Source organism: Lonchura striata, chromosome 2 (genome assembly GCF_046129695.1).
Source record: "Lonchura striata isolate bLonStr1 chromosome 2, bLonStr1.mat, whole genome shotgun sequence".
In the NCBI taxonomy this organism is placed as follows: Eukaryota; Metazoa; Chordata; class Aves; order Passeriformes; family Estrildidae; genus Lonchura; species Lonchura striata.
In genome coordinates this window covers 68,657,309-68,672,906 of record NC_134604.1, presented here as the reverse complement: position 1 = coordinate 68,672,906, position 15,598 = coordinate 68,657,309, and the positions used below count along the sequence as shown (strand labels likewise).

Genomic DNA, 15,598 nt, shown 5'->3' with positions numbered 1-15,598 from the left:
GCTCTCTGTGTTTAGTCCATCTCACTGTGGCTTGTGACTTTGCTCCCCACTGGGAATTTCAGTGCTTGCATCTGGAGTTGTGCAAATACATTAAGGTGTGCAAAATTTATATCATGCTTTAGCATCTTTGTTACAGCACTGGTTTAAGTCATTAGATTTCACTCAGATTTGAAAATTGATATTAAATCATGTCTTCTACCTCAGTGTATGACTTCACAGGCAAAAAGCACATAAATATCAATATTTGTAACATACAACTTTGTATACTTAAAATACAAGGTGCAGACATAGTGAAAGTTTCAATGTACCTTCCCAAAGTAGCTTTGTTGGATAGGTGTGAAAAGATTGAATACTCAGAATTTTATTCTTTTAAATAATCAGATTTTAAACACGGAATTTCAGTGTGAGGTTGTCAGGGCTTCCATGATATTTCTATCCTTACACAGAAAGAAACTCTGATTGTAATATTTGAAATGAGACCTGGGTTCAGACATCCTATATTTATTTGTTAAATCTGTAATTAAATATGAATTCCTATGGCAATATGCACAGTGGAAGGAAGTTTTTTTGATGAGAAAGAAGTGTTGCAGTATGTGGAGTATCTAAATAACTAAATTGTATGTTTTTGTAATAGTGTTTATGAAATACCTCTGTGCTGTAGGCAACCACTGAATTAATTTACAAAATGCAGCTTTAAAAAGAAAAATAGTTTTTGCACTTCCAAAACAGCATAAAAATATTTGTAGGTGGTTACAAATAATGGACCGTTTGGGCTGAGATGTCCTGTGAAGGGCTAAGAGTTGGACTCGACAATCCTTGTGGATCGCTTCCAACTTCTGTGATTCTGCTAGCTAAGGTTTGGATGATACTTCTGGACAGAGGCATTTGGCCAGCATTTTGGCTTAGTTTCTTACCAGCATGTGACGTTAAACCTGGCAAGTCCAAGGAAGAATGTGTTTTACCCTGATTGTTTAAAATTATCCACCTTTACTTGTATGAGTCTGGCAGGTCTCAATATATATTAATATTAGGAGGTTTTCAAATCCATAAGTAACAAAGTTCTATTTTTTTCTCAGTGGGATTGCTGCCACTGAATTGTTGTGTGTATTGAGGAATGACAACAGGATGTGGGAGGCATTGTGTCTCATTTTCACCATCTGAAGTTAAACTGGTCATTTAGGCTCACCACCACAGTGTGAATTCCACAGTTCATCACACTCTGGAGCATCTTTGTTTTCTTTGAGAAATGCAGTTAAATAGCTTCGTTCTTCTGCTCAGTCCCAGGTTCTTGTTGCCTGGATTTTATCTTGTTGCCTGGGTTTCTTTGCTTCTAATGCTGCTTTTGGGAGACAACTAATTACTTTCCTCTGAGAAAGAACCTATTTTAATTTTGAGGAGAGCTTATGGAGGGGGCTGACACAGGAGGAGTTAAGGGTGATGCTACACCAGGTCTGGCTCCCCACGTTGTAAATATCCTCCAGTGCTCTCACCAGCAAGGTTTCCAAAAACACTCCTATGCCTGTGCCTTGCTCCAAGACATGCAACACCCTCTTCATGCAGTTAAAATGCTGCTCTGGTGAGCTCAACACAGACCTCACTTTGTAGTGGGAAATTTTCAATGGAGAAAATAATCAATTGCTACATGGCAGGTTGACATGTGGGCAAAGGGCTAAGTGTATGGGTGTGACAAGAGACCTGTCCATGGTGTGGGTGCCTCTGGCAGGATAGATGCTGTCCTGTTGGCCAGAGAAGTGCTCACCTGCAGAGCGGGTGCATTTCAGGCAGCCGACAGATGGAGCAGATCTGACCTGAGGTGACTTGCACAAGGTCACTCAGCAGGTGGGTACTAAAGATGGATACAAAAATCAGACCCACCTGCTACTCCTTAGGACACACCACCTCCACAGCAACCAAACAACCTGGGTTAAACACTGCTGTCTTCGTGTCCTCCATGAGGTGGATCTGGGTGGGGACTGCTCAGGAACGAGGCTACACACGGATGTGAGAGCAGCCATGCCTGCAGGATGACAGGAAAAAATTGGGAAAAAAGGTTATTTTCCTAGATGTTGCAAAACATTATAGCTAGTATCCTGTTGTGCAGCAAAGGCAGCAGGTGCCTGGGACTCTGGTCATGGTGCCCTTAACCGATCCCTTACAAGCCACCAAACCACAAATTTGTGAACACTGCTGCAGTGTGCTCCTCTGCGTTCCTGTTCCTATGGAAACATGCTGTAAGAATGTCTAAAATAAGTACACGGCTTTGAAACTATTATTATTTTGATCTTTCCTTCCCCCCCACAAAAATCTCCTTTACCACCTTTCTGGCTGAATTTTTAATACATTAAAAAGATTGTTGTCATTATCTGGAAGAATGTGCTACCCTGCTTACCCATGTGTCTGCATCCTGGGATCTGATGGATCCCAGGTTCTGGTATTGAGATCAGCTCCCTTCCCCCACCCTCCCTGCTCAGTGGGGTGGCAGGCTGTTGGTGCACGTGCTGAACATATCTATATATAAATCAACAAGCTTATTTCCAGCTCCTTTTAGGATGCAGAATACAGTGTTGGCTGGGAGGGAGGCAGAAGGTCATCCAGTCCAGCTGCCCTTCAATGCAGAGCCCTCTGCATTGTTTGGTGCAGGAGATGGTTGGGAGCCAGATGGGGACATCCTGCAGGTCCCCCCTTCCCTGTGGGAGGGTCAGTCCTGGAGCAGGCTATGGGCTGCTTGCAACAACTCTGGCAAAGGAAGCCACTTGCTCTCTCCGAAAGTGTGCTCATGATGGTAACTGAAAACAGGGTTGGATATTCAAAGCACTTTTCTCTGTGCTCCTGTGGTTTCCTTCTAAAGCTTTCAGCTCCCTTAGAGCAGAATTCTCCCTGACTTTAGATATGTCTAAGATTTTCAAGCAGCCACATCCCATTTTCAAAAACTACTTTTGATGAGTGAGCTTTAGGAAAGCTGGGGCTAAATCCTATAAAGGGCTAAAAACCCTTATTTAAAGCTAGGTGCTAATTTTTGCTCATTTTTAGGCTTCTGGCCTCTTGCAGTACTGTGCCTCAGAACCCAGTGCTAGATACCAGGAGAAGAGCTGGAGGTGCATGTTTGGCATTCAAGGGGGCCGCAGGCACTTAAATTCAGAAAGCAATTCAGGAGATTTTGGGCAGTGCCAAAACCCTTTGACACCCTTATGTGCTGTATACATAAATATCCGAGAAGCATCTACATTCCCAAAGCATCCTCTGGGGATCTACACACCTTTTGTTTCTGATCCCAAGTGTGGAGGCAACAACAAAACTAGGTTTGAAATACAAGGGAGTTGACACTTTTATTTTTTATGACTCCACATCCTAGACAAAATAAATTGTAAAGAGTTACAATAATTTGGATCCAGCTAACATTATGCTTTAACATTAAACTAAGTCTTAGCAATTTGAGTAGTGTAGGCATCTGTTTGAATCTTATTCCAAATCACCAGGCCAAATTTTGCTCACAGGGTTCCTTCCTGCCTGTGACCAGCTGCTATGTAATTATGCATCCTGATTTATGTTGCTCAGTGCTTGGGCTTTGCATGATTTTTTATGTGTTTGTGGTAACTGTAGTGGCAACACCAGATCTGTTTTATTTTGGTGCAACACTGAAGGCCAGTAGAAAAAATGAGTCTAATCTTAATAGACAGAATAAAACTTTATATGCTTTTTCCAGGCTATAATTTTGGGGTTAAAACACTCATTAACCAAGCAGTCAAATTAAAATGAAAATGCTGGTAAAAAAAAAGTTGTGAAGCTTGGTGTTTGCATTGCATTTCATATCTGCAAAGATCCTTCCTTACTTGAATGACAAGCACTGTGTCCAGCACTGATGTGAATACCAAGAGAGATGAGAATCGTGAACTATGGAACAGCAAATTGTAAAGAATAATTGCTCTGTTTTAATGTGAATAGGCATGGCTGTAATTCTTTTTGTGAGTGCTCTGTTTGAACTGCTTTTGAACTGGAGCTGGGCCACTGTAGATGTAATCTTTCTAACCCAATTGATAAGTTAGTGTATATGCACAGTATGTAGGTCATTCACATTTATTCTGAGTAGCCCAGAAAAGAATGAAGTGCGACTTCAAAATATTTTGCATTTCAACCCTTTTGTTGTAGCTGATTTCTCTCTCCCACACTTCCTTGTTAATCTATGCATTTCATCTATGCTGGGAAAAACCCCCAACAAGGTGCATGGGTAGCTGATAAATGAAACACTAAATAAGCAGCTACACTTGCAAGAGAGCAAGAAGCAGTTAGAGATGCCCTGCAGGTATGAGGGACAGAATCTATGAAATAGGGAATTACCTACACCTTTACTACATAATTGCAAATTTGTTTAGCAGTCATGAGAGTTTTGGAATTATCTTCTATTTGAGAAAGGCAATATTACAATGATTTAAAATAATTATTCTGGCATATGTCATTAGACAGTATTAAATCCTGACTGTACTAAAGTAACACTTAAGCTCTCTTATGAGAAAAATCATAAGCTATTATGGATGTAATGGACTCATTAGGAATGTACATGTGGTTCAATAAAAGAAAATCACAGGCTATAGAAGTGACTTTTAAAGGTGACATTAATTTTGACCTTGTATTGATATAGTTTGACAAAACATAAATTGGTTTGTGTTGGAAGGAACCCTAAAGACTGGATAGTTCCAACTCATAGGTGGGAGCATCTTTTACTATCTCCTCCTACTCTTGCCTACCACACCAGATAATTTTCTTGGGCCCAATAATATCAGATGGCATCAGTGGTAATGATAGATGGTCATACTTTAAATTGGGATGCAATGTCCATTGGGTTCCCACAGGAATTCCTATAAAGTCTGGCTTGTGAATACAAAAATCAATTGAATTTGAAGATAGTGCTAGACTAGGAGGCACTGCAAGCTCCACTGAGAACAAAGAGAAGTTTTTAGCTGGGGAGCTAGAAATACTTTATTTTCTATCTGTAGGGCTCAAATATGAGAAACATGCAGATATGTGGAAGTTATCTGAAAACACATAAACAGTAGTGCTAAGAAGGAGGTTCAACTTGTCATCTTGTAATGTGTGTCTCTTGATGCTGGATAAGGATTTAGTAAGTCCTTGACTGTTCCAGACTAAGCATGACACTAGCTTATGGCATTCACACTGTTCATTCAAGGCTGTGGGGAAGAGAGCAGCCAAAACCCTTGTTTTTTTTCTGGCACAAGTACCCCTGAAACTGCTGGCACTGAAGGCTCAGCGAAGGGCAGTGGCTGGCCAGTCACTGCAGTGAGCTGCCACATGTACCCACAGTGGCTCTCCCTGTTCTAGCTCTAAATTCCACCCCAGTGTTCAGTTTTAGTTCCTGCTGGAAAATGGAGATAGAAATGGAATTAGGCATAAGCAAAGTGTGTGGGGAGCCGCAGTATTTGGGGACAGAAAGGTACCACCAGTCCTGTTAAATGGGGAGGAAAAAGCAGGAAAGGAAAAGGGAACAGCCCCTTCTCAGAGCCATCCTCACTAAACATGAGTTTCTTAGTCTGCGTTGGTTAAACTGGGTAAGCAGAGGGACAGCAATCAATACAGGTTTTGATCTTGGAATAAATTTTTGCTAATCGATACACTGCCTAATCAAACATCTATATACTTTCAAGGATTAATACTTCTGTATTTAATTTGTCTGCCACAGTATAAATTAAAATAATTTCCTCTTTAACCTTGATTCTGTGTTTCCTCAGTTAAAACACAAGATATGTTTTGTTATCTCAGAAAATGCTTTTTTACATCGTAATGTATGATCTCTTTCTGTGAACCCTATCCCAGCCACAGGGAACACAGGTTTTCATTAATGCCCTGGGTAAATAATCTTTGTTTGAAATTCCAGATCCCTTAAAGTGAACATACAGCTTACTCTCTCCTCAACCACATAAGGTGCTTGGTTTTTACAGCAGAAGGATAAAGTGCTTAAAGAGAAGAGTTTCTATTAACAGAGCACTAAACTGAGCATCAGGAGGTCAACAGTGCTTCTCTCTTTTACTTATCCATCCACTGATCTGGGACAAAGCTTTTTGCTGGGTTGTTTCTTCCACATGACTTTGGATTTTCCCCATGCTTTCTTTTCAATTCATCCTACTATAACTTTTTGAGGTATCCATTGTGAGGAGGTATCCATATTGTCCATTTCTTACTGTGTGTTTGTATAAAGCCTACAGCACTACAGTCTGCCTGTGAACAACTAAAAATGAGGGCTTATTTGGAGATGATAAGACACTAGAAGACACATGTCTCAAGGGGTTAAACATGGAGATGTAGCTGAGATGAGAAAACAACATTTTTTCAGTTGGGCTTAAAATGCTGGCCTTTCTCAAAAAGGAAACTGGATGTAGTTGACAGGAATTCAGCTGGAGAGGATTACAGTCATTAAGAAATACCTCTTTTGCTGAACTGTGGTTCTTCATGTTAATATAATACATAATTTGCCATCGATCCCTCAGAAAAAGTGGTTTTCTAACATGCACAGTTAATGTGTGTTGCTTGAGATGTGCCTGGGAAGAAAATGTAGTTTTGGACCCACACTGTCTGGGCTTTGCCTCCCTGCAGCAGGTCCATGTCCCCAAGCTGAGACTGGAATACTTCTTCTGAAAATCTCTCCCCCAGCCTGTTTCTCTGATGAATGGCTGAAAGCAGTTACAGTGAAAAGAGATCTGAGGAGTGCACGAAGGAACAGGGACATTGCTGCATCCAGACTGGAGAGGCTGTGAGGAGCTATGGTGACAATTTCTACCTTCTTTTGCTTGTCTCTGCCTATACAAATGGTATATCAGGGTTTGTTTGATTATGATGGATGTTTTCAGAGCCCTTCTTGTAAGTATTATTATTGCATTCTTCCATGTAGGCAGAAACTATGGTAGAAGCCAGTGCATAAGCATATCTTTATTCAATCAGATCTCAGCTGTTTCCTCAAATCGAGCTGATAAAGTTTAGCCCAAATTGCCCTTCGATCTCCAAAGCACCTATCAACCTCTCTGCTTATGCCCAAACCAATTCTTACTTCAAAGAATTTAAAAAATCCTAAAAATTATTTCCTATGGCCTGTTTCCTTCCCCAAGGTATTTCATTATAGGACACGTTGATTGAAGGGGAGAGGTTAGCAAGTTTTTGTAGTTTTGATTGCACACATTTGGATCAAACTGTTATAACATTTTTCATGAGATCTGCAAATTGCTTTTTTAAAGTAAATTTAATCCCTTTGAGCATATTGTGCACTCTATAGCTCTTAAATGATGCTTAGACTACAAGTTCTGTCACTGTTCATGAAAAGTAGGTTGTCTTAATCTGTAAAATCATGAGAATCTTTTAAGCCCACTGGCTCTCATTACAGTCAATGGGAGATTTTTGCTTTGTATTCCAGCTGGAAGAAGATCAGCTCTATTGCCACTGGGGAATGTACCTTTAACTGTCCTGCATCCTACTTTAGTAACATCCTACTTTAGTAATTGATGCATTCCGTACTAAGCTGTGACATTTTCATTTTCTAAGCTGTTTATTAATTCTGACACTGAATAATTAAAAAGGAGAAAGAAGCACAAGGAAAACATCTCATGGAAGACCATCACAGAAACTGTGTATGTAAAAAAGGATGCAGACCACAGGGCGGACTGCAAACATAAACAAAGAGCTACATAAAATCCAAGGAAGTCCAGAAGCTCTATTTCCAATTATGCACATGCAGTGTCTTTGAGTGATGCAATAACCTCATGAAATTTTTGCTTGGTACTTCTAAATACAGAACTTGGAGTTGCAGGCTGACATAGTAAAGCAGCATCAGAAACCTGCTTTCCACTGTAAGATTAAATAAATATCAGAGTATGTTTTCCTAAAATGATTTTTTAAAACACCATCTACACAGTGAACATGCAGTGGTGCCCTATTCTCATATTTCCATAGAGAAATTAAAGAATAACAAAGAAAAAAAAAGGTGGTGCATTTTTGAGGGACTGTGAGGAAGCAAACTGAAATTTAAGTATTAGTTGCCAAAAAACATTGGTGTCTCTGGGAGAGCAACAAGCACTTTATGCTCTCTTCTTCCTTCGTGTTGCACTTTTTTATATCAATACTAAACCACATCAATATGTTTTCAATCTTTCACTTCTGTGTATTGCACTTTATCTTCTCCTCATAGGTTTACAGAGAAAATGGGATTAAAAAACTTTGATAGGGGAACCAATCAGACAACTCTGCATGGGTTTTCATCTGATTTGTACTGAAATGACACTATGTGCAGTGATATGGCAAAGGCACGAGATACAATTAAGACAGCACAGCCCTCAGGAAGTATTAAGATTTAATAACAGTACTGAAATCTGATCTGCCATTCCCAGCCCCATTTACAGCATGGCATTTGGATGCTGTTGTAAGTGTGCTTCAAAATGAGTCTCTGCTTGGTTATGCAAATTGTTCTTGTACCAAGGAACCACTGTGTGCTGCAAAATTAAAACTGGGAGGAAAAATAACTGCTGTGGGATAACATGCAATAAATCTTCTAAAGCTGCTGGCTCTGGTGAGGTAACGTCTTGTCCCTCTGTGGGTGGAACATTTCTCTGTTGAATCATTACAGTTTTGCTCAGAAACATCCTACTGCTTGAACTGCTGTGGGAAGAGCAGTAATGTCAAGCAGATATCAGGTTTTCCCAATAGGAGCATCCTGCTGGGAAATGGGCTGCACTGGTGTGATGGTGTAAAAAGCTCAGCTGCGGCAGCTCTCTGTAATTGCTATTCCCTTCTGATTCCTTTGCTGAATGTACAAAACTGCTTCTCACGAACACATCTGAGAACAAAATCCTTGACTTGTCACTAGTGTAATACTCTGCATTCTAAGCTGGGGTTTCTAACTAGTTTGCCTTCATCGTCTCTTGCAATCACTATTTTAAATTGAGTCTGTCATCTCCTGTTGAGATGGTGCCAAAGCCTGACACTGAGAACAAATGCTTCTGTTTCAATCAGTGATGTTTAATTTTTCATGATGAGTACAGTTTAGTGCCTCCCCAGGTAGGAGGCTCTGCTGCTAATTACCAAGGAAATGTTTTCTGCCTGCACAGGACACGTGCATTCTGCATCTTGGCTCTGTTAAGCAGATGAGCTGGGTGGGATCAATGTGGTGCCTGATGGTTGCACCAACAGCTCTTACTACTACTGCTGCTTGAAGAAAGACCTTCTCACTTTTCTCTTGTAGCCCACCCAGCTGCAAAAGAAAGTCTCTTTTATGAGGACACTGTTGAAGGAGGTCTGTAGTCCTGCTTGCACTGGTAAGCAACACTTCTCACAGAGGAGTACTGTGTGTGATGTGAACAAAGGGGAGGCTAGATTTGGTTCTTCCATGTATCCTTTAGTGATGAGGAGTTTGGTCCTAATAATTTTTGGCAATTGGCTTGTAGACATACAGCAGAAAACATCTCACATCTTCCAAAATGGGTTAAAATTTTTGTGGATTTTTGGGGTGCTGTTTGTTTGTTTATTTTTGTTTCATTTTGTCTCTTTTTGGTATATGGCTTAAAATTATGACCATTTAAGATTTATTTTCTATGATGGTGCTGGGTTGAAAAGATTGGTGAGGTTTATCTCACTTTTTTGGTGAGCTTATATCAAGACAATTGAACAGCATAGGAGTTGTTATGTTCCATTTAAGAGCTGTTGTATGGAGTGTTCTGGGATTTGCTTAGAAGGGGTTGTTTTGAATGTATACTTACTTGTTACATAATTTCCTAAGTTGTTGTTTAGTCCCACCATTCATTTCCTAATAATAAGTCACACAGGATTCTGCTCTTCTCTTTGATCCTGCATTGTTTGCCAGGAGGATTTTCAGTAGCAGTCTTCTGTACTGAGTAGAGCATGTAAGTGGAGGAATAAGAAATGCCTCATCATGGGTTTTCAGTATCTGCTTGTGCTGAAGAGTAGTGCCTTATATAAGAAATACAAGATAGTAAAACCTCTCTTATGAAAAATCAAAAATTACATGTTATGTGGACTGTACCCTTTACCACCATAGAAGGAAGAGGCTGCTTCAGTGCTTGGACCTGCCCGGCCTGTTCCAGTACACTCCTCTTGGGGAATTCCTGTTTCAGAGTAAGGGAGGCAGCAACGACAAGCAGCACTGGCAAAAACTGGCTGAAGAGTTTGCTTCCCAGGGTGTGCAGCTGCTTGTTCCCATGTCCTTATTTCCCCAACCAGAGCAGGGCTGGGTTTTGGGTTCTGTGCCTATGGTGACTCCTTAGTGCCTATGAGGTATGTATGGGGTATAGGTTTGACTTTTTTTGGGGCACTCTTGGCAAGTCTCAGTCCACAGGGAATCAAGGAAGAGCAAGGAGACCTTTGGCAGTGACTTGGATGGGATGATGAGCCCCACAATGATGCTTTTAGGTGGGGCTGCATGCAGAGTTTTTCTCCACCATGTGCTTTATGGCATACTGACTGCAGAGCAGATCCCATGAGAAGATCAAGGTACATATGCCTTTCCATAGAGGTGCTAAGGTTTTTAGAGCTGCTGTGACTAAATTTAATAGATTCTTAGTTTGGAAAACAGAAGTTTAATCTCAGGGCTTCACTCAAGGGCTGGCATAGCTCACATAGGAAATCCATAAGCAATAGCAATTCCTAAAGCTTGCCCTGAGCATGGTTAGGATGTCAGGATCTGAACAAATATAGGAAATCAAGTCCTTAGGACTTAAATGAGGCCCTAAAGAGCTTAGAGATCTACCAGTCCTTTAGGCACCAAACTATGTGTCGCCACTGCTGAAGGCAGGTATACGCATGAAGAGCCCCGTTTTTCAGTGCTGAAGAGGAAAGATTATGAGCACGCAAGAAAATGTTTAGTTGAAACACAAGTGTTGCAGGGTGTGCTGTTGCTCATACCTGGGCTGGCCAGGACTTCTTGGATCACAGCTCTCTTGAACACTGGTGTTAATTCCACTTAGGATTTGGATGTCTGTACTTGCTATTCCAGGTCATACCATGGGTTTCTAAACCAAGGGAACGGCTCTAAAACCTCTTTCTCCACAAAATTAAGTTCTGCAGTATTTCAGAGTATTTTGCCAGAGTGGAAAACTTGAACTTTTGTTCCAAATTAAAGCACAAGAATTTTATTAGAGGTAATTGGAGTGGCTCAATATATTTGACTTTCTGAAGAATTACTGATGAGGTATTTTAGTGTGAAGTTGGGGTTTGTGGCTGGGGAGTATCAAATCAAGCTATAGTGTGTATATTTGAAAAGGATAATACAAATTCTGACTAAATGGAAACCTGGTTCTAGGGGTAGTGAGAATTTAGCTTTTCCTTTCAGATTTTGGTGTTGGAAGAGCTAAAGAAGCCGTCTACAATTTTTTGACCTTCACAAATTTTGACCTATTCTGCTTTCTCAAAATAAATAAATAAGAAAAGCCAGCTGAGAGCTTACTTGTGGGAGTGAATGGCTATGACACTTTACATTTTTCCACCAGGGCAGGGGTAACTCAAGTAGATCTTGCAGTTTTCTGCAAGTCCTGCAGATTTGGTGTGGTCCCTCCTATAGATACAGACACCAGTGTCACAACTTTCACTGAAGATGGAAGCCAGGTGTCTAGTGCTCATGGCAAAGAAATCAAAAATATGATTAAGAGACGTCCAAAGAGAGAGTGAATCCAACCCTGACACAAATTGTCATGTTAAAAATGCTTAAAATCTAATTATTTAAGCTAGGCTGTGATTATGACAATTATTTTTTAGAATGATGACATGGTGAAACAAGAGGTCTTCTAAGCTCTTGGAAGGTTCCTCTGCAGACACAGATGATAGAAACTTATGTAAGTGAAAACTTTCACTCTTATTTAATCTCATGCCTCCTGGAGCAAAACTCTTTAAGAAAAACACCAACATAACATTCAGCAATTTGCTGTAGCTCCTTGGGGATTTCCCTCCCCCTCCCCTCCAAACTGGTCTTGCCCATCTCCTTTGTGTTCAGGGAAAATAAGTGAGCTGCACTTGTTACAGCAGATCAGCTGAGTCCTCACCTCCTACTTTGGATCAGCACAGTGCTGAGTCTTTATTTTGCCCTGGGATAAGGGCAACAAAAGTAGTTTGATGTCTTTGTTAGACCTCTTATTAATTCAGTGTGTTTTATACACAAGGGTGGAAAGATTGTTTTCAAATCAGTATGTCTTGAGGTTTTTGCTGCAGATGTTTTGTTCAGAAAGTGACCAGCCTCACTGATCTGTGTGAGGTGTGTAGTACCAGCTAGAGCCAGGAACTGGAACTCTTTGGTTTTAGGAGTACTTTGCATTATTGAGATATGAAATGCACACCACATACTTCAGCAGAGCTGTGTGCCAGGGAAACACCCCCAGCAATAAACCTGAGCTGAATAAATTCCTGTTTCCTCTATCCGGGGAATATCCATATGACACTGATGAATTCTGCCAGCTCACATGTCGAAGTTCTATGTTTAATGTTGAAATTTAGTTTCAGAAGGGATTTACTAAATTAGTGCTGTTATGGATGGGGAAACACATAAGTAAACAGAGATTAATTGATTCAAGAGAACTGAGCTCCTTGCTTGGAAGAACAGTGTGTGGATGGGATCCTGTAATGGATGTCTGGGTCTGGGTGTCAGGGTGAAATATTGATGATTATTTCTGTGGCTCAGGTCACTGGAATGAATGAAATGATATCTTACAGAAGAAAATTGATTTGCATTAATTTCTGTTTGGGATGCACAATTAATAAAAAAACTATTTATCAGAAGATACAATATTGTGTCTTTGTATTTTGCTGTAATATTTTGCGTGTTCAATTTCTGCAGTGGTTTACTTAGGCTCTTTTAGAAAATTTCTTTCATAAATACACAAGAATAAGCAAAAAATGAAAAAAACTCACCCCTCATCTGATCTCATCTAGTACTTAATTTGAAGTGGCAAAACACCACAAATTCAGAATTAGTAACACTTCACAGCTAATACTGACTTGCTAAAGATTTCTAATGTTAGAGCATCCTACTGTATTACAGAGCTATGAACTGAAATTTCAGTGTTAACTTGTAAGTACTCCCAATTTATCTATCTATATATCTCTGGTTTTGAAGTAAGAAAGGCAAAAAGTCAAAAATCTTTTGATATGAATGCATAGAAAGATCATTAAGTTTATTTTCTTTTAAAAGCATTTAATATTTCATGCCTCCTGCCAGCCCAGCTGGGAGTCCTTAAAAGCACGTATTTTCAGGAGCTGACCAACATGTCTTTGGTGTGGGTTTGGTTTATTTTTTCTTCTTCTTCTTTTTTCTTTCCTCAGAAAATGCAGATGGGCCAAACTCACAACTCTTAAGTTTGGATTAATTTTTAATTTTATAGAACATTCAAAAATATTTTGAAACTGGACCAAGATACCCCTGAAAGTTCAAAATAAAATAATATATTTTTGTTTATGATTTTGGGGACATTAAAAAAAGGTAATTATTATACCAAAAATACAAGTAAGAGACAAAATCAAGCAATGTTTTGGTGCTATTAAAATATTTCATTCTCCCAAATACTATAGTAGAATATTATTTCTTGAACATTTTAGTATCAAAGTAATTTACTTCTTGTGTGCCAAAAAAAAAAAAGGATTCTGTCCCCAGAATTAGAAATAACAAAGACTCAGTCCATTGGGACTCTAATTCTGACACTGATTTTAATGTGGAGGACAGACTGGGATCACTGTGAGTTGTGTTCTCATGAAGCTTGTGACAATTATAATAAGTATGAGATAATGGTAGATGAATATGGAAACATACAGATGGCAGCTGGTGGTCCATGAAAGATGCAGGAAGCCTCATCCAATTTGTTGTATTGGTTCAGACAGGTTTATTGTCCATCAGTGTACTGTGTGGACCATATTGAGGGTGTCTGGTTGCTCTGTCTTCTTTCCCTGACTTCTGTTTGGACTTGTTCTGCTAGCAATACTTTATTTTAAAATATGTATCTTATTTTCTATGTACTTGTCTTTCAGTTTTGGGCCATATCACATTTCCTCCACTGAATAATGAACCTTTTCTTCGCAGCCTGCCTTCTCCCCTTCTTGAAATTAAACAGCCATTCGTGTTTTCAGGGGTTCAAGGCCACCTAGGTACCACATGGTCTGTTTTCCATGGTTTTGAAATGGGTTGCCATGGGAGATGCTGCCCTAGGGCCAATGCTGAGGGTCCCAGTAGTACAGGGACAACACAGGAGTGCTGACATGGGATCCTGTTTAATGAAAATAATTGTGTGGATAGCATTGGAAATCAAAACCCATTCTGTTTGCCAGCTGGTTCAGGTTCATACCTGCTGTGCCAGTGCTCCTCAGTGTCACTCCTGCCAGCCTGCTTTTAAATGTGAGGGATATTTTGGGGCAAATGGTTTTTCCCTTTGTACTTTAAGTGCTTGCTGGAGATCCTCAGCTCTGCTGCTGCCATTTTGCTGCCAGCAGCTCATTTCAGACACAGGATCTGGTATTGATTAGAATTGATTAACATTTCTATAGCGCTTCTTCTTCATGTGTAGCTGAGTGCCATTGAAGCCACTTGGCAGCTGGTAATTTACATCCTGGAAGGGTAAAAGGTCTTGTCCTGAGTAATCGAAGGGATGACAGCGACTGCTCTGCTCATGGGCTGAGGTGGTGCCTCGGGGTCCTGAAGGAGGGGCTCTGTGCACAGAGTGCAGTGTCCCTGTGCGAGGGTCTCGGGCGACCTTGCAAGCTGGAGAGAAGGAATGGAGGCACATCTCTGCCCTTGTAACTCTGGGTCTGGATCTGCTGTATCAGAGCAGCCTCTGGAAAAAAGTGTGCGAAGAAAACAAAATGCACATTGGACATCTGCCGTCTTCTAACTTCTAGCTCTCATTTGAATAATGGAAAGGTGTGAGCTCCTGGGATGAAGCATTTATAATGAAAGCAGTGACCCAGTGAGTGATGCAATTTGTGATCTGGTTTTGAAATGACTCGTGACAACATTTGTTAGATTTCTTCCTAATTTCTTTCTTCTGTATTTCTGTATTTCTGATCTCCGCAAAAAAACCAAAAAAACCCAAAAAAACAAAAAACAAAAAAAAACCAAAAAAAACCCCAAAAAACCAAAACAGAACTCTTAGGCAACTCCAGAATCAAAATAGAAAATGTAAGGTGCACACACAGAAATCCTTCAAGCTTTACTTGTACTTGCTTTTGTTTCATCAGGTGTATTCAAAGTCACTTGAAAGATTTTTAGTTTTCTTGTGCTCATTTTCTTTATCCAAAAAATATTGAAAATGTCCTATCATTTCTGCCCTCTTTGGAATCTTTCAGAGGACATAGATGTGACTAGCTAGCATTTTCTTTCATTCATTAATTGAAAGCCTGGAAAGTTTTGATCATTAATAAACATGTCTTTTCTTCCGGCTATTTATATTACATCCCTACAAGATAGAGGTTAACTTTGCTGAAAAACAGTTTTAACCCATTTAATCAAAATTTTTCTTTCCCTCAAGCAGAAATCACTGTTATGGTTGCCATCATTCTCCTTGTTCCTCACTCATCAAGAGGGTCTTTCAAGTAACTACTGCAGACAAGGACTGAA

General features: G+C 40.0%; 1 protein-coding gene across 10 annotated transcripts in view; it reads left to right on the top strand.

The window, feature by feature from the left end:
- The window catches only part of MTUS2 (microtubule associated scaffold protein 2), a 268,374-nt gene that overhangs the window by 29,129 nt on the left and 223,647 nt on the right, over nucleotides 1–15,598 (top strand). For 3 of the 10 annotated variants that reach the window (XM_021541971.3, XM_021541970.3, XM_021541969.3), the window contains one exon: nucleotides 9,236–9,308. The exons of the other annotated variants lie outside the window; for them this stretch is intronic. The gene's annotated coding sequence lies outside the window, so the exon portion shown is untranslated. The remainder of the gene's footprint in view (nucleotides 1–9,235; nucleotides 9,309–15,598) is intronic. 10 annotated transcript variants of the gene reach the window in all.